This window comes from Stylophora pistillata, chromosome 1 (assembly GCF_964205215.1).
Source record: "Stylophora pistillata chromosome 1, jaStyPist1.2, whole genome shotgun sequence".
NCBI lineage: Eukaryota > Metazoa > Cnidaria > Anthozoa > Scleractinia > Pocilloporidae > Stylophora > Stylophora pistillata.
In genome coordinates this window covers 2,137,501-2,159,271 of record NC_142519.1, presented here as the reverse complement: position 1 = coordinate 2,159,271, position 21,771 = coordinate 2,137,501, and the positions used below count along the sequence as shown (strand labels likewise).

General features: G+C 38.8%; 1 pseudogene; it reads right to left on the bottom strand.

The window, feature by feature from the left end:
* Positions 1-21,302: 21,302 nt before the first annotated feature.
* The window catches only part of LOC148740781 (uncharacterized), a 1,356-nt pseudogene continuing 887 nt past the window's right edge, over positions 21,303-21,771 (bottom strand).

The window sequence follows — 21,771 nt, the reverse complement described above, 5'->3', positions numbered from 1 at the left end:
TTTAACATACCTGGCCACGCACCGAACACTTTTTAAGGTAAGAAAAAGGAATGTGTAGAAAAGGAAGAATAACTCCTCTAGATTTCCAACAGATTTTTAATGAATGTTCCTTAGTTCATTGAAGAAAAACTCCTCTAGACTTCCAACAGATTTCCATAAATGATCCCTGGTTCATTCGAGCGTATTGTGTTTCAGTCTAACACAACACGCGCGAAGTAAAATTCCTATGTCAATCAAGTATCGTGTTCCGATTGGACAACAGTACAAACCGCGTGATTGAGTAACGAAATCTATTTTCAACAGAATGCGAAAGCAGCGATATTTTTGGTTTAGCTAAGAGGAAAATCGAGCTATTGTCGTTGGATTGTAACAATAGGCTGAGAAACCATCATTTGGCTTTGAAGTGGTGTGAAAAAAAAAGTTGAACAAAACACTAAAATACAATTTAGCATGATATGATGTTTAGTATAGAATCAGACGGTTAATGAGAAACAGAATAGTAAAAATAAAAATTAAGGTTAAAACTTACTTATGATCTGCAAGAATGATGGCAGAAAGTCAAAGATCTCCAGGGAGTAACCTGTGGTTGATATAGTCCTATCTGAACACACTGATGGTGAGGGAGTTAGTGCTAACTCCGAGTAGCTTTATATTAAAACTCATGGGCTTGCCTTCCTGAAAATGTCTGGCACGAGTTCATGACATAGAAACCGGCTCCGCCCAGAACCAACTTAGTCAATAAGTGTTTAACCAAAGGAACATAATAATTTTGAAAAAAATGTTTGAATCTTTATGATACAAGCTGAGAAATTTCTGAAAAGTGATCGCCTCAGACTAGTAGCATTTCAGCGAAATTAAAATATATACATCTAACACTTACAGTCTCCGTAGTAACCGAAATTAGATCGGAACAATGGCGGAAAAATTTCTCTATTGAGCGAAAGTACTACGCGGCGGAAATTCAAGCCCACTTGAATATCGTAACAACTGGAACGGGAAGGTAAAAGATGTTTTTAAGCTTACTTTGGTGACGAAGAGTTGAAGAGAATAGTCAATGAACCAGGATTTAGTGGAAGCCTTCAGCTGATTCTACTACGACGTTTTAGATGCCTTACATATACTTACATCTAATAATACCTTGTGATGTATTTCCGAACATTCTGAAAGCACGTAAAACAACTGTATAGCATTAAGAAACTAAAAAAAAAACAAAGAAAACAAGACACCTTTGACGTGAACAAAAGGTTCCAGTGTCCAGTGTTTAAGGTGCATTCACTTAAAAACAATGTCGGTAAAATTGTCGCGCTTCATGGATCACATTTGAACAAAGGACTTTCCTTTTAACAGTGTTTCACCTTGTTACGACGAATTATTTTCATAAATTTCTCGATTTCCATTGTCATTTTTGTTGATTTTGATGATGTATGGAAATTATCAACCAATAGTTGTGGTTACACTAGACCTTTTGCCCACGGGAAAGTGGGACCTTACCCAAGGAAAGGCTGTGTTTTATGTGTGACCTCTATTCCCACAGTGAAACTGCCCATGGAAAATCGCTATTGATACATAAAAAAGAACAAAAGAATTACCCATGACTTTTCCCGAACCAAGTCGTTGGGTTTAGCAGTGGTTTATCCAACCACAAGAGTAGTTCAACCAGTCGGATGGAAGAAAATAGTAAATCCGAAAACCGCAGCACATGCTGGGTATTTTTGTGGTGTTGCGCTGACATCGCGGCAAATACCTGGCAAGTACCAAATTCAAGACAAGCGGCATCAAACATGGCCAACTTTCGAGGTTCACATTAAGTATATTTTACTCGTCTTTTCTCTGAATACTCCGACAAAAACCAGAAGTTTCGCGGTTTGCGATCTCCATTATGAATTAATTTCCCGCCTAACACTGCTAGTCCAAAAGTTGACCTCGGGTAATTATTTGCAATGTAACCGGATGATTAAACCTGCCCGGAAACCCAAACCCATCCCAACCCACCGGGCCAAGGTTATTACCCACAGGGTCACCCCGGGAAGGAGGTGAGTGTAACCACAGCTAATGAAAGCAGGCGCGTAGCGTCCTCTACGCATATACGCACGTGCGTACTTGAAGTGACCAGAAAAAATCGAAAACAATGTTGGGTTTGCGCCAAGTTTGCTCAAAATAAGGGCAAAACGCTTTGTTCTTTGCTTTTATTCACAGAACTATTTCAAACAAGATATAAAGAACGCAGTATTTTTCGCTCAGTTCACTTCGGTTTCTAGACCATTTGTATTTGTGCATACTTGAAAAAAATGACCACGCTACGCGCCTGGAAAGTCGCTGTGGGACTAAGAAAAAAAAAAACACCCTTCCGCTTCACTCTAGAAAGATTCCGACGCGTTTTCGGAAAAGAAGTTCCATTCAAACATCGTCTTGAAGATTCCAAATGACGCAATGAGGAAAAGCAGAGAGAAATAAGAACGCGTGAAAAAGGCATTATGCGACCTGCTCTTGAATTTCTCGCCAAAAATACTTTAACATCTTGTCTGGAACTGTCTGTTCTTGTTGAAAACTCTGCGAATAATCAGTTTCATAGAGATCGAAGTTGAACCTTCAAAAGAATTTCGCTTCGTTTGCGTGCACTTTCGGTTAGGTTCGCATGGCTTTAACCGCGCTCTCCCAGACAACAGAAGTTTTGAAAAATCCTAAACATTCTATATATAATTGTGACTAGAAGGTTCGTTTGCAATCGGCACTCCGTGATTTCCGTTTCAAAATTGCCTTCCGTGTTAATGGAACATGGAGGTATTTACCAGACGTTCCTAATGTTATTTAATTGAGACCTATTGCTAATAGAGATTTGTAGAAATTTAAATTGTAACCTCAGTGATGAGATAGACTTGGATATATTAAAGTCCACACAGCAACCAGGTGGACAATCAGATATAGTTTGGTGTTACTCAGATTTAAGAAATGTAACCGGGGAAATCACAATTCACCTTTTATGCGTTAGATTTCACGTGTAGTGTCACGTTATTTTTTACGTAAACAAACAGCGAAAGTTCGGACACTACGAGTCGCTATTTCACGTTCCCATTACTATATACATTTTCCATTGCTTAAGTCTCGAAAAGTCAGAAAACTCGAAAAGTTCCGGCCAGGCTCAAAATTCAGAAGAATAAGAGCGATTTTAACGCCATGAATGTGGTGGCAAAACTTAAAAAAATACTTGGAGGAATGTGGAATTTCAGTAAGCGGATATTCGAAAACTTCGCAGGTATAAATCGCCTCAGCAGTCGAAAGAATGGTTTTGCTAGTGGATCCAAACTTCGGAAAAGATCAAAGCAATGTTGAAGAAAATTTCATAATTCATGATATGTTAATTCCCAATCCAATTTCCTTGAAGACCGCGAACAACTTCAACTCGGCTCGTCGCTGCTGTTTGGGTTGTACGACATTTTTAACTATTTAACTTACTAATCCACTGATTACGACAAGCAGGGACTCGCCGCTTACAAGGCACTATTTTGGGAGTACGTGTGTTTATGTTTTCTTTTTTTTGTAGGAGGGTTTTTCGCCTTTCTCGGTCACCAAAATTATTTACCTCGCACTCTTGAGTATTTGCTCTGGGTCATTCAAGGGCGTGCATAGCGGCTGCAATGTGCTTACCTCCCCCATCTCGACCACCTATACATTTACATCTTGCCTGAAGTACAATGCCTCGGTTTGCACCTCTACCCCAGAAAATAAACCAGAGATCGTAATACTCCTTTCCTTAATCCGTTTGGATTTTCGTGAAAGGCCGCAGTTTGGCTACGCATACGTGAACACCCTCTTCATTCAACTGGGCAGTTAGTAAATATTCCACGTAGTCATCATTGAATAAGCGATAATCTTCAAATGACTTGTGAGTGGCGAGTCCCTGCTTGTCGTAATCAGTGGAGTAGTAGATTTAATAGTTAAAAATGTTGTACAACCCAAACGGCGGCGACGAGCCGAGTTGAAGTTGTTCGCGGTCTTCAGGGAAAATCGGTTGGGAATTATCATATCATGAATTATTTAATTGTCTGTAGCATTGGTTTGATCTTTTTCGAAGTTTGGATCCACTGTCAAAACCATTCTTTTGACTGCAGAGGCGATTTCTACCAATGAATTTTTCGAATATCCCCTTACTGAAACTCCACGTTCCTGCAAATATCTTTTAAATTCTGTCGCATTCATGGCGTTAAAGTCGCTTTTATTCTTCTGATTGGACATTTTGATCCTGGAACTTTTCGAGTTTTTCCAACTTTTCGAGACTTGAGGCAATGGAAAAATTATATAGTGACAGGAACGTGAAATAGCGAACACAGGTAGTAATTCCTTGAGACAGGATGTCCGAACTTTCGCTGTTTGTTTACATAAAGAAATGTGACACTACTCGTGAAATCTAACACCTTAAAGGTAAATTCAGCGACCCAACGGTTCGACACTCCTTTCTAGTGCCTTCATTATGGGTGACCTCATCGATCATTGCAACAAGAACCCCTTTACATGCCCACTAACTCGGGGCCCTTTGTTCTGATGAAGAGTAAATAGGCGTCAGGTATAGCGGGCCGCCATCATCACTATTTAAAGCTCCCAAACAAAGGTGCCGGCGATAGCAGCGATTAGTTGTGATAATTTTAGATCTATATTCATAGAATTCGATGTGGATTCTTGCGGCTTTCATGGTTTTTGTGGGAATGTGCGAAATAAGTATTTAATTGTTTGTCTAGCGATTAATGAGTCAGACAATGATGGTCTTAACATTTCGACAGATGTGCTGCCAGTCCGCAAACCACGAAAAACGGAAATCCATGTAATTTTACCAATGACAAACAAGCTCTTCTTTCTCAACGAAAACATTCGAATTGATAAACGATACTTCTTTCCATGAGACTAAACCACGAATGCAGGAATTGAACGTTCGTTGCAAAAGTGAAAGTAGGAACCTTAAGGGCAATCAGAACAGCTATAAAGAGGAAGACGTCAAGTTAGAATCATGCTAGAAACTGGATGTGTTTGCCGTCTCTCTCGACAACAAACTTCAACTTCACCATACAACGTTTGTGTAGTGTCATATCTTATGGATTCATCATAGGAATAGATCGGCATGACTGGTCATGACTGCATGACTGTACGCTATCTATGAACATTAATATTGTCGTGAAGTGTTTATAAGTGACGTGAACATTGATTTAAGTGTGTTGTAAGTTGTGACCATATAACCCCAATACTGAAATACTTAACAGTATCCGAGAAGCGTCGAGTTCCACATGTAAGCTTAAATAATTTACTGTAGGAGTTGTAATAAACGCCATAATAGAATACAAGGTTTTACGTCGTGAAATTTAGGACGTGATATCTGACAGAGGAATTTGATCCCCTTGAACGTAAAAAAGGTGTCAGAAAGTCAAATATGTCCTCAAAGTGTTTTGAGCAGTAATGAACGCCATAGCATGTTAGATACAAATTGACTTCAGGCAGCTAAAGAGCTAGAAAACATCAGTACATGGTGAAATTTTTAGCACTTTGGGTGTAATATTCAAGGAGAAATAGTCCATCAAAAACTGCAAAATTTCTGGGTGGCAAAAGCGCTAATGAGCTCATACATTCTATGTAAAATTCTGAGTTTTTAAACCCGTGTTGCACAAAAAGTATTCAATGCATCAGGCTTGTATTCATTGGCCAAGTTAATCGTACTTTGACCTTTCGATATTCAGAGCTGATTTATTTTTAGCTCCATCAGAAACTGAATTGCTTATGCTAATGAGGCAAATATTGTAAACAAGGATTCCCCCATATAGCGCGCCTTCGTGTTTGAGAAACCCGGATTTTATCTTCCTGATTTTTTCTTAGAATTTTATCATTATTATTCTTTTTTACCAAATTGTTGCCAACTTTCCACATGTAAAAGGCTGCTAAGAATAGCATGCGATACAAAACTCATTTCATAACCATTCAAAAACAAAACAATTCATCAATGTTTAACCGAAAGCTAGACCAATAAAGGTGTTATGCGGTAGGCGATTCTAGTCCAGCGAGAAACAAATCGAAAAAAAATGACTATAACAGACTGGCTGCTATAAAATATGGCCGCTGTTAAGGGAAAGCTTTGGAGGGTCGCATGTTTCCTTATGAGCATATGTCTGGTATGAGCCTTCCGGTGTCACTGATGTGAACTGTGTTTACAGGAAGTGTAACCCATTGCGAAATATTTGTCTTCCTGTCCCGGAAATCGCTCGTTTAGTATCTTTAGTATATTTGTTGAGAAGTATTCTCATATTGATCCAGGCGTGACGGAGAAAAATCTAGATGCATGAATACTCGCAACGGTGACCGTGTCTAAATAGGATGTATTTTCCTTGAAACTCTTATGCCCCGCAACAGTGCAATGCCTCAACTCCCTTGCTACTTGAAGAAATTGGGATATTTGGTGACATAACCCGCTTCGGGCTAGAAATAAGTGAGAGGGCTTGGCAGAAATATGACTTGACGCATGATCCTAAGAGTTCGTGCTTGAGGTCCTGACTTCTATGGATCTCGCGCACGGCACAACATTGTACATTAGGAAGGACGTTTATAACACTCCTCCTCCTTCCTCCATTATTTGTTGAACTTGTACATCAATATTATCTATATAGCTAGGTGGGGAGATATCCGGTGATGTCCAGTTATATACGGTATACCAAGTGATGTCGTCCAGCGTGTCGTAACATCTGCCTGTTATACTTTTTTCGTTGTTATAGTCACCACTTAAACTGAAAACTGGATTGATAGTGTAAGGCAAATTACCCATCGGTCACTCTAGTTCGAAAAACGATGCCTATCTCAACCTATCAGCTAAGTTCATTTTAATCTATTTATGACGAGTACTGAACTCACAAACTTACAGGACAAGTTAGTGCTGCTTTAGTTGAAGTATCTTCTTAAACCAATCGATCAGACTCCATATTGGATCAATTTCCATGGCAAACGAAAGCGGTCTCACTTAGTGTTATGGGATGGAGCTTCGAATAGCAGGTCCATTCTGTCGACAATAACGTTAACAACCTTTACTACTTGGTACTCGCGATTGCTTCCTAACTCGCAATTACGAAGTATATTATTATAGTCGAGAAACTTGCGTGGATGTTGCGCGGTAGTTTTACGAGACAAACAAGTCATTGCGGATAGAATGCTCTAGAAATTTGATAAACAACACAAAATTCTAGAATTTCTTCGCATCTTCTGGTTTTCTAATAACTTTCAGAAACTTTTAAGAGTCCAGAACGTTCATAGTACTCCATAACCCAGTATTTGACGTGATCCTGCTATTCGAGCATTACATCATAGTAAAAATTGTGCAAACGCATAGTTATATTCTAAATTTATATCCTAGAATTTGGATGTGGGTTTCCACCCAACAAACAGGTAACTGGCGAGTACGAGTTTCCGGCTCGAGTCGTAGCCGTATGCAGATCTGGTTACGCAAGCGTTCTCCAAACTTCTAAATTTAGTACCTATTATCATGCTCTCGATGAACACGCCGCTGAAGCAAAATCAATTTTTCACAAAGAAACGAGTCGCAGTAGTTTACTTGTTCTATAAAGAGAAATTCCCTTTATTACGCTCGATGGATGAAATGTCATTAGCGAGCACGAACATTGATCAAATATTGAATAAGAAAAATGTCTACATATCAAACATCAGTGTTCAATATCCATTGCTGCGAAAGCTCGGAAAGGGTTTCCAAATGACTCAAGAAAGAGGGAGGCTGATAACCTAGAGCTTTTTCATCTTTACGTCTAGAAGGAAGGATATAATTTGATCTGTTGGATTTGTCTTTGAATTATGTTACTGGGGCAGGAAAGCAATCTCTCAAAATAGCATGTGTTTATAAGAAATAAATGTATGCAAATTACCGTGAAGTAAATGATACCAGATTCACTTTCTACTGTTCCACGCCGTGGAACAGCGTATCCCTGTCTGCCGCTAAGGAAACTGCTCGGAATCTGAATTAACACTTGAAAAGAAGAGTTGAATATATTTCTTGCCAAAAAAGCTTCATCTAACAAAAGTTATTACAATTGAGGCTGCAACGTTGTGTTCCATTCTGTGCTGTCCAGTTTACTTTTCGTGTTAGAGTGGGGTCTGGTGCAGGGTATACTAGCAACGAGAAGCATAGGTAAAAGAACTCCTAGATCAATCTCAGCTACTAGACATAAACCTACAGCTTTTCACCCGCGGGTTTCATTTCACACTCCCACAATGGACTATACAGAAAAATGACGCTCTGCTATTGGTGAAATGGGTTAGCTGATACGGGCGGTGTTTAAGGTTGCCGATTTGAAATATCAATTTTTTTTCTTTTTTTCTGAGAATTTTGTGGATTTCCACAAGAATACTCGTTGGAACTTATAGTAATATATGTAATTTTGCAGCCGGAATTTTTCTCTTATCATCGAATCAAAGATCAATATCTGAGTACTTCACTAGATACCGTTGAAAACAATATGTTGGATGAAAATGTTTCGGTCTTTTGCGTATTTCATTTCGTTTCAACTCGCTATCCATTGGTTGATCAGTGCAATAGCATAGCTCTGAATGCCTATTGTCCTCGAGATATTTACTTGCAGATTATAGATATTTTACATTTTAGGCCAAAGGTAATTTAGAGAGCTTCCATTGGTCAAAGTTTAACCCCTAGCATGCTTTAGCCCATTAACTTGTCAAGGCAGAGGCTAGAAAACAAAGGCATAAAATACCATTGTTCATGTGACTGCTAGCATTCTGCGTAATAGAGCATGGTGAGATGTGACTCAAGGGATGGCTGGAGGGGGGAAGGGGGAAGTTGAATCAGTTATCCAACCGTCGGCGGAAAGCAATCTTACGCACAGTACGTTACCGGAGTCGGATTTCGTGCGAGTAAACTATATCACAGCACAACTTCGCAACTTATAACGCAGTTTTCTAAGAGGTGCTCTACATACATACCTTCATATACTTTAATTAACCTCGAATTTGGAGTCTCTAAAGATAAGATAGTATCTTGGAGTTGCAAGCATAATTCTAAATACTACTAAAACGCAAAATGTAGAATTGAAACAATCTTAAATTTAAATATAAAAAAGAGTCATACTGTAGAATCTTGGGCTTGGAATCAGGAAAGTCAGACGTTCTAGAGGAACCGAAAGAGAGTTTTATAGTTTTGAAGCCGTATATCAAAAGGGGTGAAGACCACAAGTAGTAGTTTTTGTAGACGATAGAGACAGAATATAATTTCCGCGTAGACTATAGGATACAGACCGGAAACTAAACATATTCCTTAGATAGCCTGGATACCAGGTAAAAAACAAGCTCTTGTACAATATAATTACGAAGGTCTGAAGGCGTCTTTTATACAAAGATTTAGAGTTAACTTTGCTAAGTAGAGAGTCATATGGAGAATTATAATCCTACAAGATAAATCTAAGAATTCGCTTGTTTAAAGTATCTGTCTTCTCAGTGCAACGCGCACCACTAAAGTGCCATACAGACGAACAATAGTTAAAATGTGGCATAATAAAAGCCCTCTATAATCTTAGTAGAGTATCTCTAGAGATAAGTTCATGAAATCTTAGCATTACATTGAACTGGCCATTTATCTTCTCACAAATAATTCATATATAACTATCAAAACGCAACCTATTGTCAATATTTAATCCAATATATCCAAAGAATCCTTTAATGGAAAAGAGGAGTGGCCTGTTTTTCCCAAGACTATAGCTAAAAAGGACTCCAAAATTTTGGTTTCTTTAAGTCATGGTTTCTCTTTGAAACGCACTGAATTTTGGAGTTTGAGATATTCTTCCGAATTGCGGGGATCAAAATTAAAAGGTTTTGTAAAGCATTCTTCTCCTGCTTCACATCATTCCATTCCAACACGGCAGTCCTACTGAGTGGTTGCGGTGTTTTGAAGAGGAAAGTTCGAGTCCATTTTTCCCTAATGGTAAGATATGCGCACTAGAAAGCTAAACTTTTCCCCAAAAACTTTAAGCTACTGATTTCTGGATCTACTCTTTATATTTAAGTACTTTGTAATAAGAATGAGAGGACATATTTTCGAGGGTGCAAATCTTTGTGAATCGCGTCTCATTCTTATATTCATTTGTTAACTTTTTCACTCTTCCTTGTTTACACCTGACCAAAAAGTAAACCTAGTTATTCCCCTTGCATAGGCTAATTGAGCAAATCGCACCTTTTTTTTTTAATATAATCTTCAACGACTTGTTTTACTCGGTTACGCAAGGTTTACGCATATGCGAACGATCATCAGTTACACTCTTCTGATGTCGATCCAGTAGCTCCAGAGAACTGTTTTTGTTGTGAAGTGATCATGAGAGTTGCAAATAAGTGGTATCGCAGCAATGGAATGATTGTAAATAAGACAAAACACCAGGCCTTGGTAGCGTGTATTTCCCTGAAAAGAAGCTGTAGAGCGTACCACTCTAATTGAAAGGCACGAAAGTTAGGAATCTCTATCGACATTTCTTTTTTCAGTCATCTCCAATCTTTGTTCTCGCAAATTCACTTCTCTAACCTCTTTTCTCCGACTCTGACTAATTGATCGACTCTGACCGACCGTCGTGTATTATGTAATTCGCCATACTTCGATCAGAATTCTCGGAGAGAGTTGACTAGAGTTACTCAGAGTATGTAAGAGGCTCTTGGACTTACTGTTAATTCTATAGTACTCACTTTTATCTACACTGTTGGCAAGGAGGATTGGACATGTTTACCAAGTGACTAGGGAAGACTGAATATTATGCTGTCACAGCATTAGCCAGTAACTTCGTCTCATCACAGGAACAGTGATGGCAAAACATTCCCAAAACGGTCGGAATCGCCCGAAACCACAATAGAAACACAACGAGTGATAACGTTTTCAGTACTGATCTTACGAGTAAAATGTTCAAACTTTGGAATAAACAACAACCAAAAAGATCTTGGAAACGGAGCAGAATTATGGAAAATGAAAGACAACACTTAGAATAATCAAAACAGATAAAAAAAAAAAAATAAAAATAAATAAAAGAAAAGAGCAAATGAATGATCCGTTCTATATTTAGAATATGAGCCTTCCAGACAGATAAAGAAACGGAAGCCATTGAGTTGATAATGTGGTCCTCTCAGATATGTTCACGACATCACGATATGTGCATAACTATCGAATATTTGAAGGACGTGGAAGTAACAAGAGAAGCTTTTTGTTATCTTTGATGATAAAATGCTAGCATAAATGCTAAATAGCATAAATGCTAAATCAAGCACTAGCATAAATGCTAAATCAATTGCTTTAAAATTCTGTGGGAAATTACTCAGTAGGGTTCTCAATACGAAACGTGATGTAAAAGGTTATTATCTGATTTAAGCCTGGCAACTAAGATTTTTGGGATTCAAGCCACTATCTATATTTCACCCAGCCAAGCTAATAATGTCCCTCCCTCATGCATGTCCCGTAGCTCCTTTCTATCATTAAATTCCATCGCTTAATTTTTTTGTGAAAGAGAATCTGATGAGGAAATTATCGAAATTTAACACTGTGCTCTATAACAGCTGCAGGGTGTAACAATCTTTCAATGGATCTGTTTAGGATTTCATAAATCTTGTAAGGAGTTATTTATAATAGCCTTTTAGACTATTTAAACAAGCCCAAGAAACTCTGCGATAATTTATTTGGGTTTTTTAAACATCACTCCACCGAATATGCCCTAATTCTATTTTATGACAACATATCTTCTGCTATGAATGTCGAGTTCACTACAGGGATGTTTAACGATTAATCTAAAGCCCGGACACTGTTTAATTAAAAACGAATTTTTGTTCGATAAGTTATTGTATTATGCTCTTAGCCCTTCCTTTATCACCGTTGCGTACGCATTATCATTTAAGAGTTTGTTCATGCTTAATGTGCGTATATTGAGTTATGGATGCCCGCGGGAAGTTTGGTGCGTCTCGAGCTACTCTAGCTTTTTGAGGGCTCTCCAAATTTCCCGCGTGCATCTATAATTCGATATAGGCAGAGCTAATAGCATGAAGAAATTCTTTTATAATAGAGCGACAACAAGGATCTATGCGAAGAAGCTTTTTTATTGTGATAGAAAGCAAGACTCTCACAACGCACGAAAAAGTAAAGGAACGTCCCTATTGGCTGGCCAAAAACACACCACATTTTATCCTTTGGTTTAAGCGAGAGCATTTGATCCAGTTAATCGATAACCGTGAATGAAAAGCTCAAAATTAACGAGAAAAACGGGAAAATCAAAGCTAAATGCTTGTTGGATCAGGACCTAAAAGGTCAACTCCCGACAGAAAAATTGGGCAGTTCCTCGCTAGTTTCTTCCATATTTTAAAGGGAAGGAAGTTGACTGCATTGCAGCTTAAGAGGATGGCAACTTAGATCTGTAGCCAGGTAAAAAAAAAAAAAAAAGCTCACGTCGCCTTGTTTACGCACCAGCGTGCGTAAATAAATATTTTTTTTCATAGCGCCTCAGAAGGACTTAGATAAGGCAAGCACGCGCGCTATGTTATGAAGCTTAATTTATCCATATCGTGCGATATTGTGTTTTGCAGAATGTGCATTGGGTGTCTGCTTGCTTGTTCTTTGTGCACTTTTATGTATTCTTTGTCATTGGTATTATAATAAATATCATTATAAGTATTATCATTTTCCTTTTTAGTCAGTTTCATTTATTATTATTGTGGTAGTTTATACCTTTACTGTATAATTAACCTTAGATATATGGGAAGTTTTAAGTAATGATGACACTAAGCATTATTTGAAAAAAAAAAAAGGCTCCAACCCCAAGCAAAACCAGATGAAATATGGTTGAAATGGAATTTTTTTTGTCATATGTACGATTGGTATCTAGAAATAAACTTTTCTTACTATATAGTGATAAAAAAATATAAATAAAGAAAATGTTGTTCGCTGTTGCGTGGTTTAAGAATGATACCCTACCCGTACAAAGACTTGCCTACAATAAGAAAGGGCACACGCAAATATTTCTGCGACGGTAAGAGATATTTTTAGGGAAACGAAATAACGCCATTAATTGTTTTGTATCGTTCAATCACATTGTCAAATAGCACTGCCAGCATTTAAAATCAAGATGAGAAAGAAAAGCGCTGGTGTAGTAGAATTTTTTGTGCCTGTCGTACCCATCCATTGACTGTCACGTTGCTTTTGCTGGAGCATAGAGTCCATCAACACAACTTTTTTCTGAGCAAAGTTTCGCAGCTATTTAAAGTAACTCATTGCTCTCGCTTGAGTGGAATATAATAGATAAACATATATTGCTCAAAAGAAATACCGTGCATTGACGTATCTCGCTCTAGATATATATAAGATGATCGTTGAACAATATATTACTAAAACAATATGTCGTTGAAGGAGATATCGTAGGAAGCTCCTATACATGGTCGAACTCAGGTGATGATGAAATGCGCGACATATAGGTTATATATGGAAGAATAAAGCGCGATGAGGCCATATTAGACAATAATCGTTTGCATCACATTTGCACAACACTATATCATTGACATGCAACTCTGTGAATCACCTCAGTCGCTTTTAAATCTCGTTTAAAAAAAATTGAATTTAGTAAATAAATCGTGTTTGTCAGAATTTCAGATCGCTTCAGAAATTATCATAAGATTTAGACTTTTAAAGTATGAAAAAACTTTGTCACAAATCACTTACGCATAACAACAACTTGAACAGTAACTTTCAAACCCTGCGCCAAGAGCCACGTAGCATAAAATCCTGAGGTTTCCTGTTCACGAAAGTCGAGAGAAAACAATTAGCAAACCCGGAATAACTCTTGGGAGTTGTATCAGCACTAACATAGGGTCAAAACTTCTGCATAACAAAAGAGCTTATTGGCCACGAGCGGCCTAATTTAAACTTCACGAGCTGACTTGTTTCAGTCGTTTGCTGGTGGAACCCGATTAAAATATTTTGTGATTCACTTCGAATAATGAAGCTGAACGTTGAGTGGCTAAAGTCTATCCAAGCCGTAAGTCTCCTATCGTAGCAGGAACGTGCTGGTGAGTAACACGGAAGAAATGATGGACTGAAGACATTAACGGATTTGGTTTGACACATCGTTTGCAAATTTTCCTGTCGTTTATTTGAATGCTTGCTCGTCTAGTAATAAAATTGTTCACATTTTAATGAAATGAAAAATAAAGGCTGAAATTTGTTTAGAATGGGAATGAACATGTGTTATTTAGAACCCACAGTGCCTTGCCGTGCTCTTACTATGTTGAGCAGTGGCATAATCTTTTTTTTTTTTAAACATTCAGACCTAAGCGGGATTTGAACCTGGTTTGATATTCATTTCTAAACCCGTAGTTTACATGTACGAATAAAATTTATCTTCAAAAAACAGATAAACTTCGAATTCAAAAGAACGGAGTACGCTAATACGAAATAATAACTAAGTAAGTACAACGTGGCGTGTTACCAAAGTAACATGAACAACTTCTGCCACGTGTCAGATGGTCGAGAACATGTGCGATTAAAAACTAGCGCAGAAACTGAATAAAGCTACTGAAAAAGATAAATACTGAGATCGGTATAAAAGAAAAGAAATTTAAACACTTACACAACAGACTGGACTCGATAATTTGACCAAACGACTTTTAAGATAAGATAGGTAAGGGGCTCTAACGACAGACACGACTAATCGTTTTCCTGGAAACCCAAGTTACCGTGCCAAATGCGGTTTGGGTGAGTGAATGGAGCAAATGAGCAAATGATAACGTCATCGTCGTGGTTTCATGAAGTACCAATATTGAATAAAACGAATTTTTGACAAATTCATATCTGATATTATAGCATAACTTCGACATAACGCACTCTGATTGGTCAAGGATCAAGCAAGAAACCACACTCTATCAGTTTACCGGCTGATAAACGGGACAACACGAGAAAAGTTTGTAAATGAGGCGCAGACTTTCGACCGATCAGAGCGCACGTTATGTCTAAGTTATGTCATAAAAGCTTGTGAACCCAAATAAAACCGAAATATTCCCCCTCCTGTCAAATGGCGCCATACCGGGCGAATTCCTAGATTTCAATTTGTTAGAAGCATTTGTGGAGAAAACGATGAGGACGCTTTGAAAGCAAAACTATAAGACAGAGATTTAAATTTTCTTACTTCATCAAAACTTAAAATTGCAAATGCACTTTAACGAAATGGTTGTTCCATGCCTTTACTTTTCGCTACACGATTTAAGCGAAAGAGCTTCAGAAATTCTCGACTAGAATCCCCAAAGTTCTCGCCGAGGAGGAAAAGTTGGCATTTTTTCGCTTCAAGAAAGTTCTAGCGACGAACTAACTGGATTTTCATTGAGATATTTGTTGGAAATCGTATTTACACAATACACTTAGCGAAATTACAGACTCTAAAACTCACCGGTTTGGCTAATTTGCAATGAACCATAATACTCTCATATCACATCAACTTCGACCTTTTCGCATTTGGTTATGAATAATGTTTATTAAATGTTCATTGATCCCTCGGCGGGGATGCTTACCTCCTAACACTTATTCATGAGCATAACTGAATATATTCACGGACAGTTTCCTAACCGGTGTAAATTGAAGGTGTAGTGTGATTGTCTGGGTGAGTGTAGTCTTGAGAAAGACTGTTGTCGGGGGTAGTCACTGACGTTTCGATAGCCTGTGCGGAAGTCATCATCAGAGGCAAGTGAATAGTTCCTGTTAGTAGAATGTTCTTAGTCCAGTTCGTGTAAAATGATTGGTGAGTTTTGCCATGATGTTATTGCCTATAAGACTCAAGTGGCGTAAGTTAGTTGTGTTTGGTCTGTTTCTACATCGTTAAGGTGGTGGTGGAATGCGTCGATTTCGTCGTGTCGTGCGGCGGTGAATGTGTCGTTAGCGTAGCGTAACCAAAGCGGTATCGTTTCTGGGCAAGTCGAGAGGGTGCGTTCCTCGATGTTCTGCATCATAATTTCTGCTACAACAACAGAAACTGGAGACCTCATGCCTGTGCCGTGTAACTGTTTGTAGTGTTTACCGACGCACTCCACCACCACTTTAACCTTAATGGACAAAATACTGAAATACAGTTTACCAGAGAAGTCAAAGAAAATGGCATCATCATCATCATAAACTTTATTTCATCTCGAATTTTAGAGTAGCTTGTTGGGGCTAATATCTTCGAGAAAACATAAAATGGAGATTATCTATATATATTCATACATATATCTGTACAAAATCTGAAATACTAGCTATACTAAAATATACTAAAATACACAGTATTTAGAAATATAATTATGTAACATATCAGTAGAAATTAACAGAAGAGTGAAGATAAGCGGGAGCGACTATACAAAGATACGGCCTTGGATTATCTTTGTAAAACTTCCTTTTCCATACTCTCTGGTAAGCCGTGACGACAGTTTACAGGAAACCGACACACACCGACAGATTATTAGACGAGTCATCCTACAACCGTACACCACAAAAAGCCACAACTATCAGAACTCTAACACAACCAACCTTGTTCCCAGGGGCTTTTCTTTTAGTTGAGGGTGGGTCGGGGGTTGGGCGGGAAAAGGCCGTGGGATCGGCCGGTCACATACAATACAACAACTTTTATTTCAACACGATGGTGATTAAAGCGTTGCCGCTTATGGGGTCGTGCAATTAAACTAAAACCTAGGATAAAAATATATTAAAATCGTCTTAATAATATAGAAAATCGGGAAATTATTGTGAGGCATTGTTTGCGGAGATTCCGCCTGAAAGTCTAAGTTACGTAATTTGTCGGATTTAGAAGCCATTCCTGTATAGTTCTTGACGCTGGATGTCTTTACGAGATCCGAGGTGAGGAGATTCCACACAACAGAAGCTCTCAATGCTATTGAATTTTTCATCAAATAAGTGTTAAAGCGTGGCACTCTTACCGTATTCTTAGTACGTAAATGATGGATAAAAGAGGTCTTCTTGGTTAAAATATCACGTGCCCATAGAGGGAGGCGTACAGTCATATAAAATCTTGTAAGCTAATGTTGCCAACTTGACTTTATACATAAAGTGTAAGGAATCCCATTTAATCCCACATGATCTCTGAACACCCAAAAATCTTGGGTGTACTTAATTCTCATATATTGAATGAAATATTCAAGATGGCGGTCCCTTCGAGGGCAGAAGAGTTTTTGTCAGTGCTTCGCCGAGTCGGATTTTCTTTGAATAATGGTAATTTTCCATCTTTAAATTAAAAAACCTCTTCAAATGAAATGTTTTGAATATATGCTGAGAGGGCAGGATGTTATCGGAGTCCTACCTACTGGATTTGGCAAGTCGATTCTTTTTCACCTTCAACTGAATCTCTTTCCTGTCAAGACAACCAAGAACATAGTTATTGTAGTATGCCCTTTGAATTCCATCATTGAAGACCAGCTGAAAGTTTTAAAACCTCGGAGGATAACCGCTGATGTGTTACAGCCACCGGTACACGAGAAAGAACCGGCCGAGAACTTGTGTGTAAAATTGTTGCAAAAAACTCCAACAGAGCTATCTGAGCCGACCAAGGATAACATCAAAAGCAGAATTGCCTCCACTATACAATCAACGTCACTACATGACGGCATGACGGCACTACATGACGGCACTACAACTTGACTAAAGACGAACAACGCGCACTGAGACGACTGCGAAACGACGAGAACATAGTCATCCTACCAGCCGACAAAGGACGAGTTACTGTTGTTATGGACAAAACTGACTATCACGACAAAATGGACGCACTAGTTAACGACAAACGAACCTACGAAGAACTCAAACGCGACCCAACTCCTGTACTTCAACGTAAACTCAACAGTAAACTACTGACACTCAAGAAAACGAACGCCTTTGACACCCAACGGTACTATCGACTGAGGTGCTCGGTACCACAGCCACCGAAACTCTACGGTTTGCCGAAACTACACAAACCTGGTTTCCCGATGCGACCTATTGTTTCTTTCTGTGGCTCTCCCACATACCAACTATCCAAGTACCTGACGACAATACTACAACCGCTAACCGACAAATCCAGACATAAACTACAATCCACCGAGGACTTCATTAACGCTACCAAGACTGTTCAGATACCTGACGACTACAAACTAGTGTCATTTGATGTGAAATCACTATTCACAAGTATTCCAGTTCAATTAGCATTACAATGCACTGAGACTGCAATCCGACAATCTACCGACCCACTACCGCTACCGACAGACGACATCATGGACTTGCTAAACATTTGCCTAACGTCTACTTACTTTCAGTACAACGGTAAACACTACAAACAGTTACACGGCACTGCCATGGGGTCTCCAGTTTCTGTTGTTATAGCAGAAATTGTGATGCAGAACATCGAGGAACGCGCCCTTTCGACTTGCCGACAAACGATACCGCTTTGGTTACGTTACGTTGACGACACATTCACCGCCGTTCGACACGACGAAATTGACGCATTCCACAACCACCTTAACGAACAAAACACTGACATACAGTTTACCAGAGAAGTCGAAGAAAATGGCAAACTCCCTTTTCTAGACTGCCTGGTAAGCCACAACGACAACTCATTACGAGCGACAGTTTACAGGAAACCGACAGATTACTAGACGAGTCATCCTACAACCCTACATCACACAAAGCCACAACTATCAGAACTCTAACACGACGCGCACAACTAGTATGTGACTCGACAGACAGTTTATCCGACGAGAACAAATACCTTCACCGTGTTTTTACGAGGAACAACTACAACAATGACTTCATCCGACGAAACACTCAACGACCCACTACCACTACCGAAACAAACGACACCGCAACCCCTACGACTACAGCAACCATACCGTACATAAAAGGCATGTCTGAAAAGATCTCGCGAATCTTACTACCCTGTAATATCCGCGTCGCCCACAAACCCATCACCCCACTACGTCAGTTACTAACCAACGTTGAAGACAAAGACGAACCGAGGAACAGACAGGGAACGATTTATAAGATCAATTGTTCCGACTGCCAAGCCTCCTACATCGGTGAGACTGGCAGAAACCTCACAACAAGACTGACTGAACACAGACGGGCGACGAGGAAAGGTGATGTCAGCAATCACATTGCTGAACATCATCGACTTACCAACCACAACATTGACTGGGACTCTGCGCATTGCCTACCGTACAGCACTGACTATTTTCAACGACTGACTCTGGAAAGCTGGTTTACTAACTTAGAACAGACTCCCCTAAACAGATGTCAACAACTACCCGCCCCATACAAACGACTCATTCACGACATAAACATCACAAACGACCGAAAAAGAACGACCTAACTTTACTGACAGATCGAAACAGACCAATCACGACCGACTTACGTCACTTGAGTCTTACAGCCAATAACATCACGGCAAAACCAACCGATCATTTCACACGAACTGGAATAAGAACATTCTACTGACAATAATCATTCACTTGACTCTGATGATGACTTCCGCACAGGTTGTCGAAACGTCAGTCACTACCACCGACAACAGTCCTTCTCAGGACTACACTCACGCGGACGATCAGACTACACCTTCACAAATAACAGTGTTATCCTTGAAGATTAATCAGGAGTGCAATTTCTGCCCAAGAGTACCAAGCACCATCAGAGAGTTCCATCCTATTTGACATTTCTGTAGATAACGATCTGGTTACAAAAGTTATGGAGGGAGTGGAGTATATTGAATCAGAAAGAGACCTATTGAAGACCTTTAGTATTTGGGATGAAATCTGTTCCTCTCAGATCTTTTCGCTTATATGCAAGCACACTACTCTGTGTAGAACTGTAATGAACTCTGATAATGATTAGAACATCAGTATTTATTATAAATACTGCAAATTACTACAAGGTGTCTTGATTCATACCAAAATCAATATTGATATTGATTATCTCTTTTGGTACTACAATACTGACCAGTTTGTTTACCTTTGTTATCTTTTTGCTTATGTCTGAGTACAATACTGTGATGAGAAAGTCAACTTAAACTGTAAATACTGTGAGAAACTGTAAATATATCTTGATTCACACACCAAAAGTCACTATTGATATTGCTTCCGTTGCTACCACGGTACTGATCAGATTGTGTTTACCTTTTAAAGTTTGTTAGTACACAAACTTCACGAGGATCTGTGAATCCCATACTACTAACGTTGGAATTCTGCTGAAATTTTGTTATAGATCATTGGAAATAATCACATTGTCCTTACCAACCAGTTATCAATGTCAATTGGATGAGTGTTCTGATAAGTGCACCACATATTTTCCTTAGAAAGAGGACCTTCTGTCATATTGTAAACGACAAAATAATTTCACAATTCACCAGGACTCTTACAGATTTTTTTTAAATGTTTACCATATTAGAACTCATAAGCTACATGTAAACAAGATACGATTCACAAAATTAATAGGACATATTAATGGATTAAATCTGCTGTTATGTTGTACAGGAAAAAGGAAAACACCCTAGTGTTAATGTTCTTAGTTGACTGCAACAAGGTTTTCAATTTCCCAAAATAATCGATTATATATCAAGCATGATCAACTGCCACATCACTTTAAGTCTTGATCAGTTTTTGATTATGATCCGCTGGCACACCACTACATAGTGCTAGTAGTATTATTGCTATTATTTCAGGATACTGGCCATCCTTGTAAAAACCGTAACATCTCAGCTGAAATTTAGTGGCTCACTTGTCTTTAATAAAACATCAGGATCCAAGAGATGTTAAGGAAGCCATTACTACTTGTATATTGCTGAATTCAGAGATTCATTTGTTTTAACTTCAAGTCAGTGACTTGTGGTATATATATTTCATTCAACCATATAATTATATGACTAGCTTGGTGGGCAGGCAAGATGGCACTTTCTAACCCACTTGTGATTAACTGCTGTGTCCCGCACAAAACTTCCCTAAAAGCTTTATAATTAATCCAAATTGACAAAGCCTGTTCTGTCAAGATGGCTGGATGCAAGAAATCTGTTTCTGGAGCTTGACTCCATTTCAGTCCATAAACATGCAACAATAAAAAAAAAAAATGGCTAATACCCAGCCATCATGACCTTGCAGTTGGTCATTAACCCATACATATCTATCTCAGCTGAAATCCAGTGGCTCACTAGTCTTAACTGAAAGATGAGTGTCTAAAAGATTTCAGATAAGCTATTATTATCTGTATTGTGCAGAATTTGGTGATTCACTAGTCACTGAATAACTACCATCATCATCAGTAGTATCTAGGTTGATAATTCTCCCATGTGTTTGGCCAGCCACTGATGATAGTCAACAATGTTCAAATACCCTAAGGGGGACCTATTAATGTCAGGGAAGCTGTCATGACTTCTTCCAGGCACATGATTAAAAGGATTCAAATGCAATAGGTCATTCACCATTTCTTTCTCATTTTGAAGTGAGTCGCAAGTTGTATGTTGGACAGATGTCTTGAGGATGCCTACAGACGAGTCAAACTGCTCTACAATCTGATGGATGCCAGTAGTTGCTTTGCAGACCTTGCTAATTGAGTTTACACTCTTGTTTGCTCAAGGCCTTTTGACAATGTGTTTATTTGAAATTTCTTGGGCCAGATCATCTTCAATATTCTTCCCAGCACCACCCCTTCCAGTTAACAAAAAATCCCCATTTTAACTTTTCAGATGAGCGTGGGGTTAGCAGGCACTCAATCTGAGCTAT